Genomic DNA, 26,573 nt, shown 5'->3' with positions numbered 1-26,573 from the left:
CCGTGATTTCTAAAAGTCAATCTAGCCGTCATATTTTAGGAAGCAGCTGAGGTGTACTAGAAATTGGACTAATAAAGAAGATTAGATGAAGACTGCAAAGAATAACTGAACATTTGGAATCTTGGGATCTAGTCTTAGGCTGTGAAGAATTTGCTGTATAGCTTTGCAGAACTATATTCCCATCTCTACCTCTTAGTTTTCTCCTCTATAAAGGGAAGGTGCTAGAATCACTATTACAATTTTTGAGAAAATAAAATAAAAACATAGATTTGCACAAAGATTAAGTAATGAGGATAAATTGCAATGCTACTTAAACTAGCAAGAATTTACAAACAACTAAATATTCAATGACATCGAAACAGCAATACCAATTATAGTTCAATGATGCAATAGAATATTTTATATTAAAATAATTAAAATAATATTGTGGAAGAATACGAAGTTATATGAAGGATATTTATGACATGTTAAGTTAAAATATAGATTACACTATTACGGAATAATCTACCTTTTGGTGGAAATTTTACTTGTATATCTATTTAGAAAGAAAGGGAAAAATATAGCAAATGCATAATAGTGGCTTTGTCTGGGAAGTGAGACAATGGGTACTTTTTCTCTCGTATTTTGCTTATCTCTATCTTAAAATTATCTACAACGAGCATGTATTGCTTTTGTAACAAGGAAAAAAATCAATAAAAATTACTTAAAAATAGATAAGGTAAATAAGCCAGACTAAATGGCTTCTAAGTTCCCTTCCAATTCTAAAATTGGATGATTTAGGAGCAAAATGGGCATGTGAGGTATTTTATACCACACAGTATGAAATGATATGAGGCCTCCCAAATGTTGACTCCTTGTTCTCCATCCTGGCTGATGTGCGGTGCCTCACATTCTCTATTCACATATATTCTCAGCAATAAACAAGAGGAGGATGTCCATTCAACTATATCCTCTCCACTTGGAATTAAGGATAATCCAATATAATGGAACCATTACGGAATAGTAATGTTGGCCAAGTATCTGAGAAGTCTGAGACTCAGAGAAGCCACATGGTACTTCTCTGCTTCTACCAGGGAACTGGGTGGGCAGAATACAGAGGTCACTTCCTATTGGTCTTTCAAAGAAAAGTTTCATTCTTCACTCTCAAGTGAATCATGCAATACTTGTCTGACTGAATTATCTGGATGGCCCTGGGATTCAGGTGAAGAACAATTCTATGGTCCAATACAGGAGATCTGATGGGTAGTGTTTTTTGTTTTCCACTTTTGACAAGGACAACATGCAGTTGATAGACTTGATACATAGATGCCAAAGCAAGTGTCTGAATCAGGCTAATGTCAGCGATATGCAAATTAGCTGCTGTTGCCAGACAGATTTGGGACTGTATTCTATTTCCACCATTTATTGCAAGCCCTTTAACCTCTCAAATTCTCAATTTTCCTTTCTAAACAAGGGGTCTATAACTCATATGAGTTTGGAGTCTAGAAAGAAAGGATGAGTCTAGGAAAAAGTTCTTTGTCTAGAGGCAGAGGTTTTGCTGGAAAATACAGAGGTGAATGAAACCTTTTTCATCACATTTTTTGGCATCCCCTATTTCTTCTGTAGGCCTCTTATGTCAGCTTCTTCCACAGTAAAATAGTAAACCGACAATGTCTCTCTTTCAATAGGTACCAAAGCAGAGCAATGTATGGGGGGAAAAATGAAGAAAATGGGAAAAACATGGAATGATTCACTGGATGGAGTGAGGGCTTTGTTTCTTTTGGTTTCTCAGAATTCCAAGTCTGGCTGCTTACATTTGTTTTCTTTGAGCTTGGATCCATGTCTGTCTGCTTTTCAACTTGTTTCCAGATAGCCATTGAAAGAGTTGGCCCTTTATGAGGGAATTCAGTATGCTTGTGGCCTGTATTTAACTGTCTTCAAGCCAAAAGATGGTTGACATTCATTTTCAAATGGGCATAGCTTTCCAGATATTTCCATGCATTTTAGAATAATTCAGACCACAAATAAAAGCCCCATAAATATGTCAGGTCAGTAAGATCAGCACACAGTTCTAAGGTTTATATGTTTAGTTCAAGTGAAGAAATTGGATAACAATATCCTTACGATGTCCTATATATAACTAGTCATATCAAGAACATTATAAGGATATTGAGAGCCCAGTTCTATTTAGGACTATATATACATAATGACCTTCAAATGAAAAGAGTTAAAAAGAAGGAAACTGACATTTAGTACCAACTTTTCTTTTTTCCTTTTAAGTCTCACAACACTCAATCCTAATGAGGTAAATGTTTGTACCTCCCCTGTAAAGCTGAGGGTAAGCTCACAATTTTAGGAAGGGACAGAGCTGAGATTTGAACCTATATCCTCCTAACTCCAAAGCCATACCCTTGCTTTTATAGTATGCTGCCTCCTAGAGAAAGTTTAAAAAAGATAGTGTTCAAAAGCACCCTGCTTTTTCAATTCTGTTCAATTTACAATTGAATTCATGTCACTCTCTTAGCTCTAGGGGCTTGGGGAATGAGACAATAAAAGAAATGGTCCCCGACCTTCTACAGCTTGTAATCTGACAACAGGAAGGGTTGTTAAATAAAAGTACAGACCCATAAAGTAAATTGTAAGATTGCTTTTCTTGGCACTCTATTCCATAAGGTTTAAATGCAACCTAGATGGAGACAGGTAAATGGGGCGATCCCTCACTGTCCTTCTCCACCTAGTGGAGGGGGGACTAAGAAAGGCCAGAGGGCTTCACTATGCACAAATGCAAATCAGTGCAATTCGACACGTGTTGCATTTCCACAATATACCATACTCCGTGTCTGGCAGCAGCACAATTGAATGAACAATAATATAGTGCAGTGGTTAAGAGGCTGGGCTCTGAATTTACACTGCCTAGGATTAAATCCTGGTACACCCCCACTTACAGCTTGCCTTGGACAGTTTCCTTGACTCTCTACATCTATTTTCTCATATGTAAAATGGGTATAATAATAGTCTCTAACTTATAGTGTTGTTGTGAATATCATATAAAATATTGTGTATATCATTTACAAACCAATAAGCACTATGTCTAGCATACAGTAAGAGCTCAAAAAATGTATCAACTATCACTTTTGTTTTTGTTATTATCGTTGTCATCATCATAACAGCAGAGAGACATAAGGACTCTTAGAGATTATTTTTTATCCAACCTGCTCCTTTTCCAAGTGACAAAACTGAAGCCAAGGAAGGGAAGTGGCACGTCCATGGTTTACACAAAGTGAGAGATAGACTTGGAACAAAAACTTCACCTCTTGACTCCGGTAGCCTATGAGATAATTCATATCAGCCAGCTTATGAGATAAAATCACTGAGAATTCAAGAGCTTCCCAAGCTGCCCCAGGAGTCCTCACTCCACAATTTCTGGCCAACATTATTCAACATGAATGTGAGCTATGTTTACTGGGCATTTACTATGTGCCAGGCACACAGTTCCACCTCACCATCTCCTTAAACTTGGAATCTCCGAGAAATTCACTGAATTCCAATATGTAATATATTCTAACAGTGGTTTGGAAATTAGAATACAGTAGTTCCCTCTTATCCACAGTTTCGCTTTCCGTGGTTTCAGTTACCCACAGTCAACCATGTCTGAAAATATTAACTGGAAAATTCTAGAAATAAACAATCCATAAGTTTTAAATTGTGTGCCATTCTAAGTCGCATGATGAAATCTCGTGATGTCCCGCTCCATCCCAGGGGATATGAATCATCCGTTTGTCCTGCATATCCGCGTTGTATATACTACCCACTGTTAGTCAATTTTATTAAGCCTTCTTGGTTTTCAGATCTACTATTGTGGTATCGCATTGCTTGAGTTCAAGCAACCCTTATTTTCCTTAATAATGGCTCCAAAGCACAAGAGTAGTGATGCTGGCAATTTGGATATGCCAAAGAGAAGTTATTGTTGTTAATCTCTTACGGTGCCTAATTTATATTTAAACTTTATCATAGGTATGAGTACAGGAAAAAATATAGTATATATAGAGTTCGGTACTACCTGAAGTTCCAGGCATCCCCTGAGGGTCTTGGAGCATATCTTCTGTGGATAAGGGGGTCTACTGTATCTAGAACTCCAGGGGTAAGAAGGAACAGCAAATGTGGAGGGGACTGAAGTCTGTCTCTCTATACCCACACTAACCTTCAACCAGATCAACCCCAGTTTGATCTGTTTTATATACTGATGGTCCATCAGGATGGGGGGGAAAAACTGTTTTAAAAACCTTGGCTTAAAAGTTTTATTGCTTAAGATGTTTGAATCCTAAAACTCTGCCATTCCCTGATTGAAATACAGAGGCTTGGGAATGTTGCACCCACATTCAAGGCTTCACAGCCATTCTGGGGAAGAGTCTAGAATCAAACCCAGCTCTTTTGCATCTGAGCTCCATGTGCCTTCCAGTAGGTCACCTCTGTCCCCTCCTCCCTGATACACTGTTATGGCTGCGTGGCAGAATGCTCCTAGACCCAGGCTGCTGCAGCCGCCTCACCCAGGCCTTTCCAAGACTCTAACATTCTTTTTCTGTTTTTCTTTCCTTGAAAACAGATAGGGCGTTGGGAGTCGCTGTACAGGAATGTGCCTGTTCCCCATTATGGCTCTTCTGGGGCTGTAACCCGAGTGGGCTCGGGCCAGACCCCCACACATTTCTTTATCCACTCAGACTCAAGCCTTGCTCTCATTACCATCCCCAGAAAAGGTCAATCAGGATTCTGCTGAAGCTTCAGAACCAACTCAACAAAGCACAGAGCAATTTTTCTGCAGGCCCCACCCCCTGCCTCAGTTCTCTCTCCCCTTCTCCTTCATCACTCCCTCAACCCTCTTTCTCCTCGTTTTCCCTCTCCCTCTCTTCCTCCCCTCACTCTCTCGCTTCTGATTGAGTTGAGGTCACAGTCAAAGCCGGCCACAAGAGCAAATTGAAAACAGGTTGGGAGGAAAGCAGCAAAGAAATTCCAAAATGGAAGGGGCGGGAGCAGCGAGTTATTTAGCCCAGGTGGGGAGGGAGGTCCCCCGCTCAGGACTCCACTCTTTTCAGGAAACGCCAAGGGGATTTAGAGGCCACTCTGGGTCTAGCCTCTCTCTAACCTGCAGATGCTCCTTGCCGAGGCACCCAGGGAGAAGCACGGCTCTGCGTTGCCCCACCTTTCCTTTACTTGGGCAAACGCAGAAATTCATTCTGAGACCTTGTCCGTGACAAAATGCATCTTTAAGGGGCTCACACCTCTTTGCTGCAGTTTGTTCATTTCTTCCAAAACACGACGCTATTTTAAATCTGCAGAACCAGTGTGTGATGATTCTCATCTTTATCATCATGGCAGGAAGAGGTAGGGGAAAGAGAGTGGTTTTGGGGGAGCAGGTGACACCTGGCTTTGAAGCCAGGCTCTACCACTTATGAACTATATTGTCTAGGGACAGATGATTAAACTCTCAGAGACTGCTTCTTCATCTGTAAAGGAGATGATCATCGGAGAACTGGGCAAGGAATAAATAAGATAATATATGCAGTATACCTGCTACATGGATTGTTCAGCAATGTTAGTGCTTCCCCATACCCCCATCAAGTCTCACTGGTTTGTCTGATGGCAAAATTTTTAGTGATCAAACTCAGCTGCTTTTAGATACATTACATAATACCTAACTCCATAGAACCTTTCCTTTTTTTGGAAAAGAAAGTAATTTTAAAAAGAAGGAAGGAAGGGAGGAAGGCAGGAAGGAGAGAAGGAAAGAAAATGTTTATTTAGCTCTTATTATGTGGCATCAACCATGCTACACATTTTTTACTTACATTGTCTTGATTAAACATTCAAAACAGCCTTGTCTTGGTTAATATTTGATACAACCTAACAAATTAGGTTAACTGTGTTTTTACAAATGAGGAAGCAGGTTTAAGGAAGGTACAGTAAAGGCTAGAACTAAGACATTTGAGACCCAAAGTCTGTGCTTTTCTGATTGCACGTTTGCCTCCAGACTGTGAGACGCTTACAGCAGGAGTTGTGTTTTGGTCGCCTCTGCATTACCAGTACGCAGCATGGGGCTGGCCATGCAGATATTTGTGGAATTCTGTGCAACTTCATTGGTCCATGCCTGGATCCATCCCCATCTCCCCAAAACCAGCACCTGGTGTTAGAACTCTCTTTTGGGAGAGCCAGGCTGCCTCCTGCGTGGCCTCTTTCAGGAGTGTATAGGACTCCCATGCTGCAGGAGAGAAGAGACTGCCAAAAAAATAGGGGCTCCAAAAAAGGCAATGGTGGTCTAGCAAATATCTGCTGAGAGCTCCTACGTGCCAGGCCTTGTGCTCAGGCCAGCCCTCAAGTAGGCATCTGTTGGTTTGACTTGCTCCAAACCCATACCTCGTCCTTCTGCCAACAGCACCCCAGTTCTCCATTGGGAAACCAGCTCTTCCCCAATTTCATTCTATATGATTTAGGTGGAACTAAGGCCTCCTCCCTCCTCCAGAGACGGGCATGTGATCAGTGGCCTCATATTCCATGTCAGAGGCCAAAAAGAGATGAACAGGACTAACAAGAGATCAGTTAGTCTGATCAGTCAGACTAACACCCGGGACAGAGACCAAGTCCTGTTGACATCATTTGAGGCCTTGGATCAGTCGTGTCTAAAGCTAGATATACCCTTGGGTGTCTTGAATACATGTCAGTATTTTTCCTATTCTGCCAAAGTTAGTTTCCATTTGTTTTCTGTTACTTGCAACCAGGAGTCCTACCAGATAAGAAGCCTGTGAGGTAGGTTTTCTGATTGCCATTTTATAAATGAAAAAAAAAAAATGTTCACAGGTCTTAAGCAAGTTGCTCAAGATCACACCCCATTTAAATAACAAGGCTGGACTTCAAATCCAGAGCTGTCAGACTCTAGAACCTGAACCTTTCCCATTGTAAAACACTGACTCAGGCAAGGGATACAAAGATTCCATGATTCAAAAAGAATCACTGAGTATTTCCAACGTCATGCCTCCTCTAGCCCTGTCTGCTGAGCTCATTGCCTGTGCTCCCTTCCTCATTTACTCACTCCAGCCATGCAGCCATTCTTCCTCTTTCTCGATCCTACCACAGGGCCTTTGCATCTGTGGTCTGCACGCCTGGAGAGCTTTCCCCATATCTTTGCACTGCTCACTCTCTCTGGAGTGATCGCTGCTTAAATGTTGCTTCCTCAGAAAGGCCTTCTCCAGCTACTCAATTTAATCTAATCACTCTGTCTTCCCTCTCCCTACTTCTCTTCATAAAACTTACTGCTATCTTTCATGTATTGATGAATTACTGTATTGTCTGTACCTCCCAGTGTAAGCCCCATGAAGAAAGGACTTTGTTCACTCACATGGTGCCTGGATACAGCAGGTTCTCCATAAAATTTTGTCTAGGGAGTGAATGTATTTACTGTGTACTGTAAACTGAGCTGATGGCTGGGAACACAACACGAAGAAGAATGTCTTAGTTTGCGTTCCCTGGAAAGCAGAGCCTCAGAGAAGGGCTTGGGTGCAGAAGGGTTATTTGGGAGGTGATCCCAGGAAGCAGGCATGGGGGAAAAGGAAGCAGGAGATAGGGGAGAGGGAAAGTCAATAGAGAGATGTGTGATGTCATTGGCTACTGTGGGTGACATGGGCTCTAATCTTCAGGGACCTTCTAAGAAGTACACAGGATGTCTCCCAGAATTGTTTGGCTGAAAGTCGGGGAGCTTGACCACTTATCCCCCAATTCCTGATGTCCATTGGTTGAGAGCCTCCCCAGGAGTGTGAACTTCTCCACACCTTTTGGCTGTGCTTGTACACGAGCTTAGGGAGCTCCTTCAGTCTTGTGCAAGCCATGGGGCAGAGAGCGGAAGTGTGCCTTTGAGGTCACTGGCAGCACAAGGTGAGCCTGGGTATAGACAGAACCGCCCACCATAGCTGTGGCTGAAATAGCCATCGGCCAAGAGAATATGGCATGGCGCCAGAGATGTCTGCTACAAAGACCCAATTTCTGCCTTTGAGGAATTTATAGAAAGAGCAACTGATGTGCTTTCCACACTGAGGTCTAGGACAAACCTGTTAGCCCCACTGTTAAAACAGTCAGCAAACAGCTATTGAACACCTACTAGGCGCCAGGGAAAGGACTACCCACTGCAGACACAGCGTGGAGCCACAGGGGCAAACCCCTTCCCCATGGTGCTCACAGCTTAGCAAGGGGAAACTGCAATGGAAGATTCTATGAGCGACCCACCAGAGTCCTGCAACTTATTATTAATACAGAATTTAATATTAACCTCAGCATTAACATGCACTTGGCTAATAGAGCCTGCCCTTTTCTACAGCTGGATTAATTAGGGTCACAAAAGCCCTCGTCATCCCCACCACCTCGAGGACAAATGATGCTAATACATTTGGCTGGAGTGGGTATTGCTAACATGTGTGAGGAGAGGACTAGACTGCGGAGGAGGAGGAAGGGTGAAGAAAGCCAAGCCCCGCCCCCGTCACTCTTCGAGAACCACAGTATGTGTCTACTGCCATCGCAGCACTCATCCACGGAGGGTTTTCTTTTCTTTCTTTCCTTTTTTAAATCACATTCCTACATGTTACCCTGTTGTGAAGTGGAAAGAACCAACTGTACAAAATGTGCTTCTCATCAGATTCTCAGTTCCTCTAACACTTCCAACTTGCTCCAGGGCCGAACACTTCATTCGATGTCTCCCTCTCTGTGCAAAAAGGCAGAAACCTTCTGTTCTGACGGTGGGCCCTAATAGCCCCTCTGACCACAAATGTGATCCAACAGCGTATAATCTGGCAGAGCTGGGGTTATTATTCTCATTTCGTTGAGAAGAGAACGGAGGCTCAGAGAGTTGGGGCAAGCTGCCCAACCACACAGCTACTACACAGTGAAGCCAGGACTTGAACCCGGGTTGATCCAGTTCCAGAGCCTGTGGTTTTTCCACCACAACACGCACTTCCTGATTGTTCTGTCTCTCCAAACTACTCAGTCTCCTTGTCTCTAAAATGAAGATGTCAGTACCTACTCTGCAAGGGGGTCATGAGAAGTGAATTAAATTACGTCCATCAAAGTACTTGAAACCTGCAAACTGTGATGCATATGTAAGGGACTATTGTCAAGGGAACTCCATAAAGTGCCAAGTAAGATGATGAAAATGTCTCATGGGTGCTTAGAAGGAGGGAGAGGAGGTACTCCACCCTTTTGGAGGTAATGAGGTATGTCGGTGTTCAGCCCCAAAGACATACCAGGGCACACGAAGTATGATGATGAAGGACATTTACCAACCTGGAAACATGCCCATAGGTGACACAGAGGAATTCCTGTGTCACAGGAAACAAGAAAGAAGAGGGGGAATGAGGAGGCACTGATGTAGAGAAATTTAGGACTAGCTTCTTGGGACTGGAACTTCCAGAACTCTTCTCCTCCCAACTCTCTGAAGAGGTGTCTTCCCTTCCTTCATTTCAGCTGAAGTTCCATCTCCTCAGAGGCCTCTGCACCACCCTATCTAAAGCAGACCCACACTGCCCGCTCTCAATTATTCCTCATCATAGAACTCTTGTGACAACCTGGAGTTACTGTGTTTATTTATTTATCTCTTTATTTTCATTCAATTACTAAAACGTTAGCTCCATTTGTTCAGGAGTCCTTCCACCTTGTTCACGGTCTCCCCAGTGTCTAGCAGAGTGTGGGACATAGTAGCCATTCATTAAAGATCCATCGAATGAATTGGAGGAGGAGGGAGGCTGGAAAGGTAAGCAACTAAGGACTCAGACAAGGCTCTGTAAACACGTTGAGACAACTCCTCATGCTCATCCCTTAAGTTTTTGCTCATACCTGATATCTTTCCAAAAGATTTCCTTGGCCACCCCTCCATCCAGCAAAGGTCAGTCATCTCCTCTGGGTTCCCACAGTGCCCTTGCTTCCCACCATTGTGGTCCTTAACCCATTGTCCTGCAATCACCCATTTAGTGTCTCCCTCCCCCATGGACTGGGAGGACTTATGAAAAGCGACCTGGCCTGACTTAATTCACCATCTGAGCCCTGTGCCTGGGCTTATGGAATGAGTGAGTTGATGAACAAGCATGGCTTCCATCATAGCTGGGAGAAAGCCCACGAGGGGAGTGGTGGGCTAGGGTTTCTTTGTGCACCAACCTTGGAACTGTGTTGGAAAGAACAACCCCCTGAGGTCAGCAGACCTTGTGTGAAAGAGATGAATCCAGAGTCAGGGAACAGGAGCTATGCCCCTGCCTCTTTGTACAAATCATCCACCTCTCTCTGCCAAAGCAAAGGGCCATGGTAGAAAGTACATCAAGCACTCTCCCAGCCTTTACCTGATTAGATCTTGCAGCTAACCTCAACGTTGCAACCCTCTTTATTTTCCTCTACATTTGCCTATTGGTTCCTCAGTCTTAGCCACCCTGGGCTCTCTGTCTACCTGCCAGACCCCCTCACACCAGGAAATTCCCCTCAATAGTATTATTACTTCTTGATGTCTGCCCAACCCTGGCATTTCTGCCCAGCTGAGCCCTCCACTGTATCACCTCAGCATCCACACTGGGTGGCCCAAGAACACTTAGACTTTTCTCTACAATGAGGACTGCCTTTCTCTTCCTCCAGCCCTCTCTTTTTGTAAAGCCCTTTATAGTTTACAATGTATGCCCCCACCTCCTCATCATATCTAAGCTTCACAAGTTCTCCATGAGGCAGGCAAGAAGAGATGGAAGAGAAAAGTCCCATTCTACAGAAGGGGAAACTGAAGCTCAAGAAAGGAATGTGCCATCCTGAAGAGGTACTGGGGCTGATCACATACTTCCTGACTCCTGATCCAGGGCTTTAGCAACTGTACCTTGTGCTCTTGTCTCCTCATCCAGACTGTGAGCTCAACCATGACCACGACAGCTTTACAGCCACCCTCTGAAGTGCCTAACGAGGCATGCACCCTCACTGAGCCCTCCACACATTTAATGATTTTAGACAACTACATTTACCAAGACACAGATATCAAATCCTCTTTGGGGAAGAAAAAGCAGCAGAAAAGGTTATATTGTGCCCAGTCCTGGGTTTGAATCCTAGCTTTGCTAAATAACTCTTCTAAGCAAGATACTTAATCTCTCTAAGCCTCATTTTTTTTATCTATAAAATGGAGGTAAAAATGCTCATCTCAACCAAATCAATGGAATCATACTGAGAATTAATTTAGACAATGTTTGCAGCACTTAGCACAGTGCCTGGCACATGGTGAACATTCAATAAACGGCAGCTTTATTGTTATTACTGTTATTATGAAAAATACTAACTCATGAACCATTTCATATGGGGTAAGGAGAGGAGAAATTCAACGATCCAGGGAAAGTGAATTAACCTTGTGAATTTAGCACCTCTTGCCCCTCCCAAACTAAGACTGCACTACGTGCCCAGAGATGAAAAACTGCTGAATTCCGAAAGCTTTCCTCCCTTTTCTAAATATATACCTCAAAGCCTGAAGTTAGCAGATAACTGGGATATCTTCAGTAGATAAGGGAGCCTCCTCTGTCTCTCCTCATCCCCGCTAGGGTGGGACCAAGCTTCAAACTCAAATCTGACCAGGGCTCTCCAAAGGTAGCCTCTGGCGTCTCCATCAAGGCACCAGGGAGGATTGAATGAGATCCTGAGGCCATTCCATTCCCCCAATCCACTTCCCTACCACACTGGCACACACACACACACACACAAATGAACACCCCCCTCCTCACCCCATCTCTGCGCCCAGGCCCTACAGCAGGGAGCCTCCAGGAGGGTGGAGAGAAGACTGGCAAAGATGAGTCAGGTTTTCTGGTCGTGCAAGCAACACCATTCCACCAGGCTGAAGTGAATCACTGAGAAGGAGGTGGGACCTGGGAGGTGGCAGAGAGAGGTAGATTTCCAACTGAGAGAGAGACAGAGACAGAGACACACAGAGAGAAGGAAATAGGAAGGATTAGAGAAAGACAGAGTCAAAGAGAGAACCACAGCCAGGAAATATTTAGAGACAGAGAGATTGAAGTAGAAATAGACAGCAATAGAGAGGAACAGAGAGAGAGAAAAAGAGAGTCATACACAGATGGAGAGACTGAGAGAGAGAGAGAGTCAGAGAGACAGAGACAGGTAGAGATCAAAACAGAGAGAAATGGAGACAGGATACCGAGACTAAGAGAAATAGCAAGGAAGGAAGGAAGAAAGGATGGAAGGAAGGAAAGACACTATCCAGAAAGAGAAAGAGATAATATCAAGACAAGAAAAGAAATAGGAGAGACAGAGGCAGAGAACCAAGTAGGGAGCGAGAGCTGGATGCTGAGAACCGCCCCTGCGAGAGGAGGAACAGAGGACGATGCCTGGCAGTTGCCACTGCACACATCTTGGCTCTCCCAAGGGCTGGCTAGTTCTCCTTATTCCATTCTCCATGGCCTTACCCAGTGCACTGGACACAGAATACAGACCCTGGGCCCAGACGGTGGATGCTGCTCCCATCCTTCTTCAGCTTTGGACCAAAAACCAAGACAGCCAAAGGCCCTATCTCCCCCAGAGCCCGGCTGGAGGAAGGCCTTGGGGCCCCACTTAAACCCACAGGGAGAGGTGACTTTCCAGAGATGCTCAGAGGCCAGAATGACCTCCACCAGAGATGGTCACCCTTGAGCATTTGACCAGGGCAACTTTAGTGACCTCTGGTCTCACCTATCCCTGGGGAAATGACCTGGGAGGTAAAGAAGAGAGAGTGAGTGGGTGACAGCCATTTTCACCCAAGTCCCCTCATCTATCCCTCCCACACACACAGATTTTTTTTTCACTCTCTATTAAAATGACTCCCTGGCTTCCCCATTTATATTAAAATTTTCCTTTAAATAGAGATGGGGAAACAAATTCTCTCTTCAATCCACAATGAAAGCTATAAAAGGGTTTTTAAGCTTGGAAAATTTGGCTGGTCAGTTTTTCCTACTGTTTAATACATGCCTTAGGTTACATTGAATGAGTAAACACAGTTTATAAGCTTCTAATTCATACCTAGCCCTGTGAGTTTCTAGCTTTACGTATATATTTAGTACTACATCGTGTGTATATATATATATAAAGTATAGTTTACATATATAGTATTTGCATATATATAGTATACATAAATAAAATATATCTGTATATATGTATTGTGTATATATATATGTGTGATATATACACACATACGCAATACATATATATTTACATATACACACATAAACACACACAATACTCACACATATGAGTGTGTGTGTATGTATAAGTAACCCTCAAATTTGTACAGCTCATTAGGGTTTACAAAGCACTCTTTTTCTCTCATTTGATGCTTACAATAACCCTGGGAGGTAGGCAGGATAGGATTATTGCCCGCAGCTAACTGGTACCTGTGGTTTAAGGCAGAGGCTCCAGGGACCCATGGGTCTCCAAGGGGTCACAGCCCACACCACATTTCCCCTCTCCACAGTCACATAGACTTATTTCACAAGTATAAGTTGAGCAGTGCCCACTTTTGGACCTGCAAGAACGCGAAGCCAAGGGGAACCTGAGGTTCATCTGTTATAGGGCTTCACTTTACAGACCGGAAGATTAAAGCTCAGAGAGTCACTGCCAGCCTACATGGTGCCTCTGTGCAAATTAGGAAATAATAAAAAATCACTTCATTAAGATATTTTCCTTCTACATATCTGAAAATTGTCCTAACATTCTGATTGATTAGAACAAGACACTTGATCAATGACTAATACATGTCTATGATGCCTACAATTAGAATGGTGAGCTTTTCAATGTGGCAGCATTCTGCACTGCCATGCTTGTGCTGCTGTACGTGGCACTCCTGGGATGGAGCTCAGCGAATGTCAGGACAGAGAGGAGGGCAAAGAGACAGGGTAGGAAAGGTCCAATGAGAGAGGGACCACTTGGATCGCTGGGGTCTAAGACAACAACTCATTTCACTTGAAGTATAACAGGAGAATAATAATAAACTAGTGTTTATTAAGCACTCAACGATGTCTGATGCTTACAGCAACCCTTGAGAGTGGGACATATCTCTAACTACTGCTTGCATTTCTGTCTTGCCTTCTCAACTAATAATATTAACAAAAATTTGAGCACTCACAACCTATTAGGTACTATGCCTAGTATTTCATCTCATTCACAAGAATTCTAAGATCTATTTCCCCACATTGACAGATGAAGATATTGAGACTCACAGAGATGCAGTAGCTCACCCAATGTCACACAGCAAATTGTGTAGCTGAGATTTGAATTTGATGAGGAAAGGGTAGGGGTCAGAGATAGCTTCATCTCCTGTGACGAGGACTGAAATGCTTTCCATACTCCATCACTACTGACTATCTCAGCACACAGATCCTACTTTGTATATATGGCATCAATATCCAGCAAGAGGAGGTGATTTGCTTCAAGTCACATCACGTGAAGCAGCAGCCAAGAATGAAAGCAGCTGTCTTCTCATTCTGTGAGTCTTCCTCTGTCCCATAGTCCACTCGTCCCTTGAATCACATTGAGGCTGTTGATGAATGGAACCATCTGGATGATGTATTCATGGAGTTTCTGCTCTGGGGACACCATGGTGGCTCCTGCCCAGCTTTTCCCTGGTACCTGGCTTGCCTCCTTGTTTCCACCTCTCCCTCACTGGCTGCCCCATGGATGCAAATGGACATGGATAGTCATCAAAAATTTAAAATAAAACAAAATCAAAGCCAGGAGTCTGACACAGCAGGTGAAGCACCATCTTTGGATACCAACAGAACTGGGCTTTCTGCCTTCAGCATCCTCTTATGTAAATGGGAACAAGAACTCCCACTCAGATGAAATGTTTTAAGGAGTTAATGTGATATAAAGTGTCTGGTCCAGTGCTTGCCCTTGATGCATAAAATATGTTTCCAAGGCAAGAGGAAGTAGATATTGGCCAGGGATGCTCACATTCGGCTGGAACTTTACAGTGTACACGGCATTTCATATCCATCAACTCCTTACCATGGTCTCTAAGACCTAATGATCCAGGGCCTCACCACCACTACACTAGAGCCCCTACTTCTCTCCCCTGGCTGACCCCTTCAATGGCTTTGAAGTCATGCCATCAGAGAGGTATTCCCTGATCACCTTAACTAAAATGCCAGCCCCCAACCTCTATCCCCATCCCCTGCTTTATTTTTCTTTCAAGCATGTCTTATTCTTTGACAGGATATTGTATATCTATTATTTTGTCATCTTCCCCCTCACACATACTCAAACATAAGCTCTATGATAGGAGGCACTTGTTTTGTTCAGTGCCAGATCTAGAATAGTATTTGGTACATAGTAGGTACTCAATAAGTGTGTATTGAACGAGTTAACTTGAGCTAGCCATGCTGGCATTCTGATTCCCGTTTTAGACGTGAATAAACCGAGGCCTCGGGAGGTAAAGAAACTTCTCCAAAGCCCTTCAGCTGGCAAGCTGAGCTGTCAGACTCAAATCCAAAGTTCTTTCTATCACACTAAATTGTATTTCCTGTTATCACTGCCCTTCACCTCCAAGTACACACTGGGGAGTGGGTGTTACTTGGGATTCTGTTGCTTAGATGAGAAGCCACAGGAGATGGAGGCGTTAGGAGTGATTCCCCCATGTGTTCTCCACCTAGACACAGGCCTTGCCAAGGCCATCCTCTAGACAACCCAAAGCACTGGTCTCAGCTGAGAGCAGGCAGCAGAGCATTCATGTTCCAGACCAGCCACCAGCAGCCAAAGGAGGAAGGGATTGGTATCAAGTCGGGAGAATGTGGGAAGAGGGCAGGAAGGGATTGCTGTAGCCATCTCCAAGGCGCCAGAGTGCCAGGCGGGAGAAGTCCAATTACCCTTTCAGAGCAATTTCCGCTCAATAAACAGGTGATGACTTACTTCATTGCCAGGTTTCCACTTGCCTCCTGGGGACCGCCAAGTCCTGCAGGGGAGCGAGAGACTCACGGACTCCCTGGAGAGGAAAGGAACCTGGGCTTGGACTTGAGCTATGCTCTGACTTCCTTTGTGACTCACCTGCCTTCTCTGGATGTCAGTTCTCTCATCTATTAGAAGAATTCTTGGGCCTAGAGGAACTCTGGGAATTAGTTTGGGGGAGAAGGTGTTGAGAAAAACACATGCCATGCCATGTGTACATGCTATGGGCTGGACACTGTGATTGGTGCTCTACATACATGATCTCTTTAGTCCTCACAAAAACACGGGAAGTCATTATTATGCTTATTTTTCAGTTGAAGAAATGGAGGTGCAAGATTAACGATCGTGTTCAAACTCACAAAGATAGTGAGCAAGTATTGGGATTAGAACTAAGAGCTATCCAGGCTCTGAATAATTTGTCCCCTTCAAATGTAGAGTTGGGGTACTATCACCTGACATCCTCAGAGTCAGAGCTGGGGCTCTTAGAGACCATTGAAGTGAAACTTCTGTTCCCCAGATGGAGAGACAGGCACAGAAAGCAAAGTGACTTGTCTGAGGTCACACAGCAGGATAAAAGCAGAGTCTAACTAGAACCAAGCCAGACTTTTCTACTGAACGAAAGAGCGAACAAACATGGTAACGGTAGTCCACATTCCATCACTATTGGTCACAGGAGAAGAAGGTGTGTGGGCTGTTGGTCTGAAGGCCAAGAGTTTCTAGGAAAAGTGGCCCTCCAAATCTCTCCCTCTGGACCACAGTATTCAATATTCCCATGGCCTACACAGTGCTGGCACATAGTGAATATTCAAGATATTTCTGAATGAATGAATTCCCAGGCCAGATTCACTCCTGTCTTCTTACTATTCTTGGCACCTTCTCACAGCAGCACCTTTGTTCATACTTGTCTCCTTGTCTGATATGTTCTTTCTGTTCTTCTGCAAACTCAATCCTCAGGCCCTAGCTTAAGGCTCACAGCCATCCCCACCACCTTCCCACTCCACAGTCCACTTCAGTTCAAAGGGATCTTACTTGCTTATAAACCTGGGCAAGTTTCACAGCTTTGCTGAGCCTCAGTTTTCTCACCTACACAATAAGGATGGCAGCAGAGTCTCCAGAGGGGTGCTGTGAGGATTCTTGACGTCAGGTAGGCATTACACACTCGCTACATGGTGGTGGTATTGTCACAGTTATCATCATCATCATCTCACCCAGTTCTACAGCCTGTAGGAGTTTCAGTATGCTCCATTCGCTCTTCTAGAAACTCAATTCCCTTTCAGTGCATCCTTTCAACAAGACCAGCCAACAGCCTGTGGGGTAGGTGCGTGAGTGTGTGTATGTATACACGCACATGCTTAAGACCCCCCAATGGGAAACCCTGATCCATGAAGGCATCACTGACATCCTTGCCCACATGCATGGCACTTTACAGTTTATAGGGCACCTTCCTTTTCTTTCTTCCTTTTGATCCTTACAGCAACACTTCTGAGCAGATGATCTTACTTTCACTTCATAGATGAGGAAAGTTGAGGATCAAAAGGGGAGTTGACTTGCCACAGTGATAAGTGAAAGATGTAGGATTATTGTGAAAGTGCTAGGATCTGGACCCAGCTCCGCTAACTTCGCATTAAGTGATCTTTCCTGAGCATCTCCATACAAAAGATAAGGGGATGATTAGAGAGCAAAGAAGGGAGTGTTTTCACAGAAGGGTGCGCAGGGAAGAAAACAAAAGGCAGGGATACGGAACAAGGAAGAGGTAGTTTGGAAGACCTGAGCGAGATGGAGTTTAGAAGAAGCCCCAGGTGCAGTTTTCCAGGTAGCAATGAGATGTGGGGCTCAGCCTCTGTAGCATCTTTTCCATCCCACACCTCTTCTCCACTTCTGAATTTTTAAACAAATTCCCTGGTAAGCTGAATTTTCAAACAGTTCCCATTTGGATATCAACATGAATCTTGACTTTCCCCCATTTTTCTGGTGACAAAATGCTGAGGGTCAACTCCTCAGAGAACAGCAAAGCCTACATTGTAAGCCAACTGTTGTTTGGCAATGATGGCTTTAGCAGTTGGTACGTGAGCCAGATGTAGGGAAAGTGTGCTGGAGACCTTCTGAGAAAGGTTTCCTCCCTGTCTTAAGATGGAAACATAGAAAGAGGCCATTTCCTCTTTTGAACATGTCTGAATATAACGTTTTGAAGACTTGCAGCCACTTTGTGATCAGTACCAGGCAACCATATTGCTACCAGCCTGAGGAAGGAACCAGCACACCATTGGGGGCAGAAAAAAGAGCATTACAGAGAACTACAGCTGGATCTCTGAGATGCCACATTTGGATCCACCCCACCTCTGGACTTCTGGTAACATGAGATAATACATTTCCTTTGTTTAAATCAGTTGGAGTTGAAGTTACTGTTACTTGCAGCCAAAGCCACCTGACTCCTGGTGGCTCTTATGTGCAACCTGCTCTGTGACCCAGTGCATTTCTCACTGATGGTGTCATGACCTACTGAGTCAGGTAGTCAGAAGTTATTAGTGACAAATAATAAAGATAAAATATTTAAGAATTTTTGGCTTTTTAGATAACCTAAACCAGTGGTCCTCAAACTTTATCATGCATCAGAATCAACTGGTGGGAGGTTCTTGTTACAACACAGACTGCTGGGCCCCAACCCCAGAGTGACTAATTCAGTAGGTCTATTGTGGGGCTTGAGAATTTAAATTTCCAACAAGTTCCCAGACACTGCTGTGGCTGCTGGTTTGGGGACCACATTTTGAGAACAAGTAATTTGGACAATTTTATAATAAAGTCCCTCATACTTATTTGCATATAAATATGATTTCTTGGGCAGGAGAGATGGGAAATGGAACTATAGCTAGTAGTCATGCACCTGGAAACTTCTAGGGCAGTGTGTCTTGCATTGACCATTGACACCATTCATGTGTGTCATGTGGAAATAAAGGTTGATATCCAAAGCTCCAGGTGCCTATTGCTTCAGAATCAGAGAGCCTAGGACACAGGTACAGTGATTGAGTGCTAACACAGAATGAGGCTCCTGTCTTCATCCCCTGCCTTGAGGCAACAGCTGACATGTTTGTGAGATCAAAAGGTACTAAATATTGTCAGTAGTAATCTCACCATTGTCGTCATCACTTAGACTTTATAAATTCCTTCCACATCCATCATCTCACTTAATCTTCATAACAAAACTGTGAGGAAGATCATTATGATTATAAATAGGATGAGAAAGAGGAGAAGGAGGGAGAAGAAGAGGAGACAGACAAGAAGGGGAAGGAAGGGATGACTCCATTGTACGGATGTGGAAACTGAGGCTGAATGACTTGTCCCTGTCATACAGCAAGTAAATTTCTGAGCTAAGACTCAAACTCAAGTCTGTCTGCCACTAAAGTCTGTATTCTCTCTATTAAACTATCTTTTTGGTGAGTTGGCACAGGTGTTAACTATGGATAAGAAAAAGAAACGTCAAGAATTCTAGAGCTATCTCACCTTCCAAAAGAAGGCTAACTTCTTGCTTCAGAAACACCCAGGTGCCCTAATAAGCCATCAAACATCTTCATTCATCCAGAAACAGCAAAGACCCAAAAAGTAAGACAGAAAAATCTATAGGAAGTCAGAATAACTATCATAAAGTTGTAGGAGAATCTCTTATAATGATAGCTATACTCTAGTATGTAAGATGCAGTTCTAATGAGCTTGACTTTCTGATTACCAAGTCCACTGTATAACTTAGAGACCAATTTTTTAAAAATGATAGCTAATAAGTGACATGCGTGACACAAGGCAGTGTGATAGCAAAGGAAGAGACAGAAAGACTATCAAAAGCAGATGTAGGAACTCAAACTTGCTCTCAAGATGATTTAAACACTTTGAGATAGAGATGTTGATAAAAAGAAAAGACAAGAGAAGAAGAGAAGAACCCTGCCTATGTCCCTGAATAAACCAAAAGCATCTGGTCACTCAGCCTACTGGGATGGCAGGGTATAGAAAGAAAGCATGATGATCTTGGGTGGGTTACTAAACCTCTCTGAGCATCTGTCTCCTTGGCTTTAAAATTGAAGGTCATAAGGCCTTCCTTACAGAATTGTGAAGGCTGGCAATATTATATAGAAAGATCCTAACAGTCTTTGGCCCAAAGTAGGCCCTAAATAATAGTAAGCTCTTGAGATTTTGATAATGATGATTCTTTAAAAGGGTTTTAAGAATAAACATAAATGAGGCAGGGGGCATGGAAGAGGCACAGATGGGATGGCTGGCAGGTTTGGCTTGGGTGGACGTGGGCACTTCCTATTTCGCCAGGCCCTTGAAACCAGCTTCAAATATTATTTTCTAAAGTCATAATTTGCTAAACCAAGCAGTTCGCAGGCCTTACTTCACAAATTATTACTTGGCTGTTTCAAAAGCCTCCCATAACTAGAACCAGCCCTCCACGAAGCAGGCAGAGAGTCAGAGCTGAGTTCCATGAGGAAAGCTTTGTCTCAGGGGCTGCAGAGGCATGGAATATATTTTTTTGGCCAGTGCTATTTGGATTTTTTATCAAGGAGAGAAAAGCCAAAATGTTTTTTAAAAAAGTCACATAGCTTAGATGCTTAGATTTGGACTAAGGTCTGTCTCCCTCTAAAATTCCGACCATTATGGATGCTGCCTCCCTGCATCACTGACAGAATATTTCTAACACGGGTTAGACACGTTGGTGAAAGGCAAATAAAAGTGATTCTTGGTGGGAGAAAGACTGTGGCTCTTATTTTTGAGTGGCTTCTACAAATGTCTGCATTCTTCACCAGAGTAGAAAAAATGTCTTTTTTAATTTTGTTATATAGTTCTACCCAGAAGATGCTATGTGGAACGTAACTAACTTGACTGGAAGGCAAGTGAATTGCTGAAACACAGTGCTTTACTATTTGAGCCATAGATCTTAACCACCATGGGTAAATATGTTTCCACGGGAAAATGTGGTCAGAGTTCCCTTCCGTGCTGAGGTTCCAGAAACACCTTTCCCTTGCAGCTTTTCCCTGATTTCTGTGAAGCAGCATGGTGTAATGGAAAGAGTTCTATATTTAGAGCAAGATGACATGAGTTCCGGTCCATTTTCCTGCTCTATTAGTTGAATGACCCTTAGACTCTCTGAGTCTCAGTTTCTTTATCTGTCAAACAGGCCTGAGAACTCCTGCTTCTTTGGAGTTTTCTGAGCTTAAAGGAAATAACGTTTGCAGAATCACTTTGAAAACTGTAAAGCTCCTGTACAATTTTGAAGAGTTGTTAGTAACTCTCCAATCTGTTAGGATGTGAGCCCCCCTACACAACTTCTACATGAAAGCAGGCATTCACTTATCAGGGCTCCATGGCCAAGGTCCAGGCTCTCTGTGGAGATGTGCCTGCTTCTGTCTCTAAGCTTCCCAGGTGTCTCTGCTCCAAAAGCTTCAACTTCCAAAATGTACAAGTTCCAAGATAAAGAGAACTAAAAGGGAGCAATGATTGCAACATATGTGGACAAAATGTGCTGTAGATCCTGCTCCCGCCTGGGGCCATCCTGACAGAGTGGAGAGTGGAGGGTGAATGGTGTGACTTGGAGGAAACAATAGAGCACAAGGGCAGGTGACTTCCCAGCTCAGGGGAAGGGATTTCCAGACCTCCTCTACCCTCGTCCAGCCTGAAAGCCTAAACAGCATGGATGGCTTCTGCCCTCTGTGGCCACTGTAACATGTTAATAAATCAAGCATAGAATTAAAACCTGCATGCAAAAGCTATTCATCTCATGTCTACCATTGGTCCTTGGATTTGAGTGATAACGTTAGCCCAGGGCAGTAAGCACAGGAGATTTATTAAAGCAAGCCACCTGCATTCACAGCAGTGGCAGAAGGAAGTACTGAGCATTCCCAATGTGCCAAGGGAGCACTCTTGCTCCTTTACCCTGCAGGCGCTAGCCCTAAGCAAAGCCCTTACCATACTATTTTCCTACTGAAAGATCCTTAATTATTCACCATGGGCCTTCAAAAAAGGTCAAAGCATTTTAGAGTTGCCCTAAACAACGCAGTCCCAACTACCACTCTAGACCCACACTCTCCACAAACCCCCGGATTCATCCCCAAACAGCTCACAATTCCATACATCCATGCTTTTGTGTTGGTTATTCCCTCAACTTGGTAGGCCACTCCACCCCATCCCTTTGCCTGTCACCTGCATCCTCCCTCTTTCATTACTGAAATCCTACTCATATCCAAGGCCCAGTTCCAATGCCATCTTCTCTAGGAAGCCCCTCTTGATCCCAAACCCACTCCACAGCCCTCTCCATTCCTTCTCTAATCCACAGTTGACCTCTATTATTTGGTGCTAATTTCATTCGCACAAAGGATGAGACATCAGAAGGCTCAGGTTTTCATACATGTTCCAGCATCTCCTACATGTGTGCCACATCATGGAAACCTCTAAAAGCCTCTCCTTCCTCATCTGTAATATGGGGATAATCACAATACCTTTCTTATGGAGTTGGTGTGAGTAGCAAATGTGAGAAGAGATATGAAAATAAATTTTAATTTTGGAAACATGATTAACTTGTCATTGTGATTTTTAGTATGCCTCCCTAGCTAGGTTTTTTAATTTCCTGGTGAGCCCAGTCTGATATCTGTATCCCAGGTGCCCAGATCCAATTCTGACCTAGTGCAAGTGATTAGAAAATGTCTGATGAATGAATTAATGAAAAAAAATGAATGGGTCAAACAAGAGTGAGGAAATAGGACAGAAGACTCCTTTTGACATGAGACTGACCCCTTCTTCATCAACTAAATTAGGGTTCTCCTGATATTCCTTTTCATGACACCTAATTATTCCCTTCATAGAACCTACCATAATGTGAATTGTCTATGTATGTATGCTGGTTTAATATCTCTCAGCTGCATCTGACAAAGCCTCTCAGTGATAGGGACCATTTCTCTTTTGTTCACTGAATACTCGGCACCTAGGACAGTACATGGCATGCAACTGCCACTAAATATATATCTGTTAAATGAATGAACACACAGATATTTTTATTTTATTTATAAAGACAGAAATTCATGCCCAGATGAAAGGTGAAGTCAAAGTGTAGCCTTTTATTCAATAACTATTTATTAAAGTAAGTAGAGACAACTTCTTGCCCCCGTTCCATCCCCTAGTCTCGGTTAGGGGCACAGTTTTTGATCTCATTGCCTCTTCCACTTTTCCCCCTGGAAACACTTACTGCTGTATTGCATTTTTCCATGTCCTTGTCTGCCTGCCTACCAGACTATGATCTCCAAAACAAAACCATCTTTCATTTGTCTTTATGTCCTAAATGCACAGCAGTGGGTGCTGAAACATAGCAATAGGGCACAACCCCAATTGTGAATTTCTGCTTGACATGTGGTTCAAGGTCCCTCTGCTTGCACATAGATGCTTTTTTCTTTTATTTGGCCTCTTTGTTCACCAAAATTTCTCCATGTTTACACAATGGTAGAACTGAAATTTTGGTTTCACAATTTACATTGGTAAACTGCAGATTTTCTCTTCATCTGGGACCTATGGACATCATAAGAGAAAGAGTGGCACATGTAACATGTATATGCGGTGGGGACGCTTGGAACTGCAAACACACAGAAGCCCTGCAAGGTGAATAATTGAACTTTGATGGAAGCTGGCTGTCCTTGACTTTCCAAAGCCAGAAAACCCAGCAGAGTATCTTGGAGAAAAGTTTTGAAGACAGCTCAGGCTTTGGAAATGGGTGAAATCAAAGAACTCCATTGACTATCAGAGAATCAGAAGAGCTTGGGCAGCTGCCACAAGGGGAACAGGATACTAGCACAGAATCAAAAAATCAAATTTCAAGTCATAGGTAGTGAAGGGTAGTGGTAATGATTCAAGCCAGAGAAGAAGACCTGAGCCAGGGCAGCTGGGATTGGGAGAAGTATCATCTGTAAACACGGGGCACTCTCACATGTGTTTCACATAGTTATCACAACAACATTTCTGTGCTGCTATCATCTTACAGAGGATGAAACTGAGGCTCAGAGAGGCTTAATAATTTACCCTAGGTCTTACTGCTCCTAAGTGACCACGTCAGGATTCGAAACCACATCTGCATGCTCCAAAATCACTATTGACCCCACTCTACGACAATACCTCCTCGTTGATGCTTAGGCTGCCTCTGGCTGATCTGTCAGGAATGATCTGGAGCTGTAGTTCCCAGTCCTAGATTAGCTTCTAAGAAAAAGAAAGAAAGAAAAAAAGATAGAGAGAGAGAGAAGAAAGAAAGAAAGATTATAGATAGATAGATAGATAGATAGATAGATAGATAGATTCTGGTTTTATGCCAGCCTTACGAAAAAGAATTTTGAGCTCTACTGTGACCTCATATTTAAAAACACTCTCCAGGTGATTCCTGTAGCTAAGGGCAGCCCACCACGGATCTGGGGGGGACTCTCGCTCTGGCTGTGGTATCTGACTTGTGACTTCTAATATCCCTTCAAGCTACTAGACTGTGTCCCAAGTCTCTCTGTTGTTAGTGCTCAGAGTGAACTTTCTTCATATCAATGTAAGGAAAAGTATTAAAGATATATTCCATGCATTATGAATTCTAAAATACATAATTTTTTGTCTTTCAATATGTCTGAAATTGAGATGTGTCCTACAAGGGATGATGACGTACAAACGGTTCCCGTCAGCCAGGCAGCAGATGTCACTGCGTGCGCCAGTGTGAACTTGCTGTCATTCCTAGTGGTACAATTGGATACGGACAACCCTCGACATTTCAGGCCACAAACTACTTAAGAACTAATTGTGGAAGAAACATGAATCCTGACTGTTAGCTGACAGCCTTCTTTGACAGCTGCTGGTAAGATCAAGAAAGTACCAGCATGAAACTTGAAGGAAAATCGCAGAGATAATAATGCAATCTTCTTTTGGGAAATGCACTAATAAAAATGAGTGACGTATTGACACATGCTACAACATGGATGAACCTTGAAAACATTAAGTGAAAGAAGAAAGTCACAAAAGATCACATATTGTAAGATTCCATTTCTATGAAATATCCAGAATAGACAAATTCACAGAGGCAAAAAGTAGATTAGTGGTTGTGTAGAAATGAGGAAATGAGAAGAATATAGGAAGTGACTGATAAAGAGTATGGGGTTTGTTTTGGGGTTGTTGAAAATGTCCTAAAATTGATTGTGGTGATAGTTACACAAATCTGTGAATGTACTAAAAACTATTAAATTGTACACTTTAAATGGGTCAATTTCATGGTACATACATTATATCTCAAAAAAGCTGTTAAAAAAATGATGGGGGAGAGGAAGAGAAATGTAGCATAACCAATCCTCTGGCTAGCAAAGAGGACAATAGTATATGGAAAAACCCAGAATTCAATGACTCTAAGTCAAAAAGTGATTCAGAAAAGGCTGAAGCTGAATGTGAAGAAGTTTTATGAATATCTGAACATTTATTTTACTTCTATACTGCGAGTGATGTATTATACAAATGTAATCAGAATAAATGAGCTCTTTCAATGAGTCTAAAAATTTAATTGATAAGATAGCATTGGGTTATAATTCAGTTGGCAGCAGTTTCTTTTCTTTCTTAATAGCACCTAAAATAAAGTGGCTCTTAAAATCAATGGTATCTCGATGTGATGAAATAGTATTTGAGTCTCTGCTACTCGAGGTTGGTTTTTCCAAACAACGACTGGCTGTGAAATACTGAATATAGACCTTACCTTCTCCATTCCTAAGCTTTCATATCTCTGTAGTGGATTTATTTCTAAGGATCCTCTTGGCTCTGAGATGTTCCAGTTCTAATTTAAATTTCTATTCATGTCTGGTGGAAAATTCATCATTCATTAGATCCTGTGCCTGATCACAGGTTTGAAACATAAGGAAAAGAGGAAAATATCACATCCATCTAAAAGTTATGTGCTGGGAGAGAAAGGTAAAATGATTTCTTATACTTTCCCCTTGATTATCTGTAGAGTTTCATTTCTTAATCCTCTCTGAATCCCAGATCCCCAGAGATCTGATGGTGAATGGAACAACACATTAAGAGGGGAAACTCGGCCTGTGGTCAAAAGGTGTCCACCATGGCAGCCAACTGCTTGGGGGGCAGCTTCGGCCTCTGGATGAGTTCTCCCTGGTGTGTAGTTGTCCAAGCTGTAGGTGGCTTCCTGATGATCTGTGTGCAGGGCACCAACCAGGATATCTAAAGCACTAACCCCAGAGGGAGCTCACAGGCAGACAGGACTTTCAAAAAGAAAAGAAACACAATGGAAGAAGAGAATGGCTTGAAAGCTCCATCAGAGAAGTAATTTTTTTAGTAGGTTTGAGAATTCCTTTTGGTTTCCAGAATTCATAGAAGATTATTTTTGTCTAAAACGCAAAGGCCCATGTTTATTTTAGCAGTCTTCAAAATAAGTGAGAAATTGGACATGTCTAAATGTCCAACACTGGAGAAATGTTAAATAAAAACATCTAGAATATCCATATTATGAAGCAGTATATGGACACGAAAACATTTGCAAAAGGTTTTTAACACTATGATAAAAAGTTTGGATTCCACCATCTAATGAAAAAAGTAGAAAAAATTTAAAAACACATTATATTTTCTCACATTAT

The 26,573-nt window shown here is 42.9% G+C and overlaps 1 protein-coding gene across 7 annotated transcripts in view; it reads right to left on the bottom strand.

The window, feature by feature from the left end:
* Positions 1-26,573, bottom strand: part of ASTN2 (astrotactin 2) — an 841,205-nt gene that overhangs the window by 53,753 nt on the left and 760,879 nt on the right. The window lies entirely within an intron of this gene.

The sequence above is a fragment of the Ceratotherium simum genome, chromosome 29 (genome assembly GCF_057802395.1).
Source record: "Ceratotherium simum simum isolate JZ-2026a chromosome 29, ASM5780239v1, whole genome shotgun sequence".
Lineage (NCBI taxonomy): Eukaryota > Metazoa > Chordata > Mammalia > Perissodactyla > Rhinocerotidae > Ceratotherium > Ceratotherium simum.
This window is presented reverse-complemented; position numbering and strand designations above follow the sequence as displayed.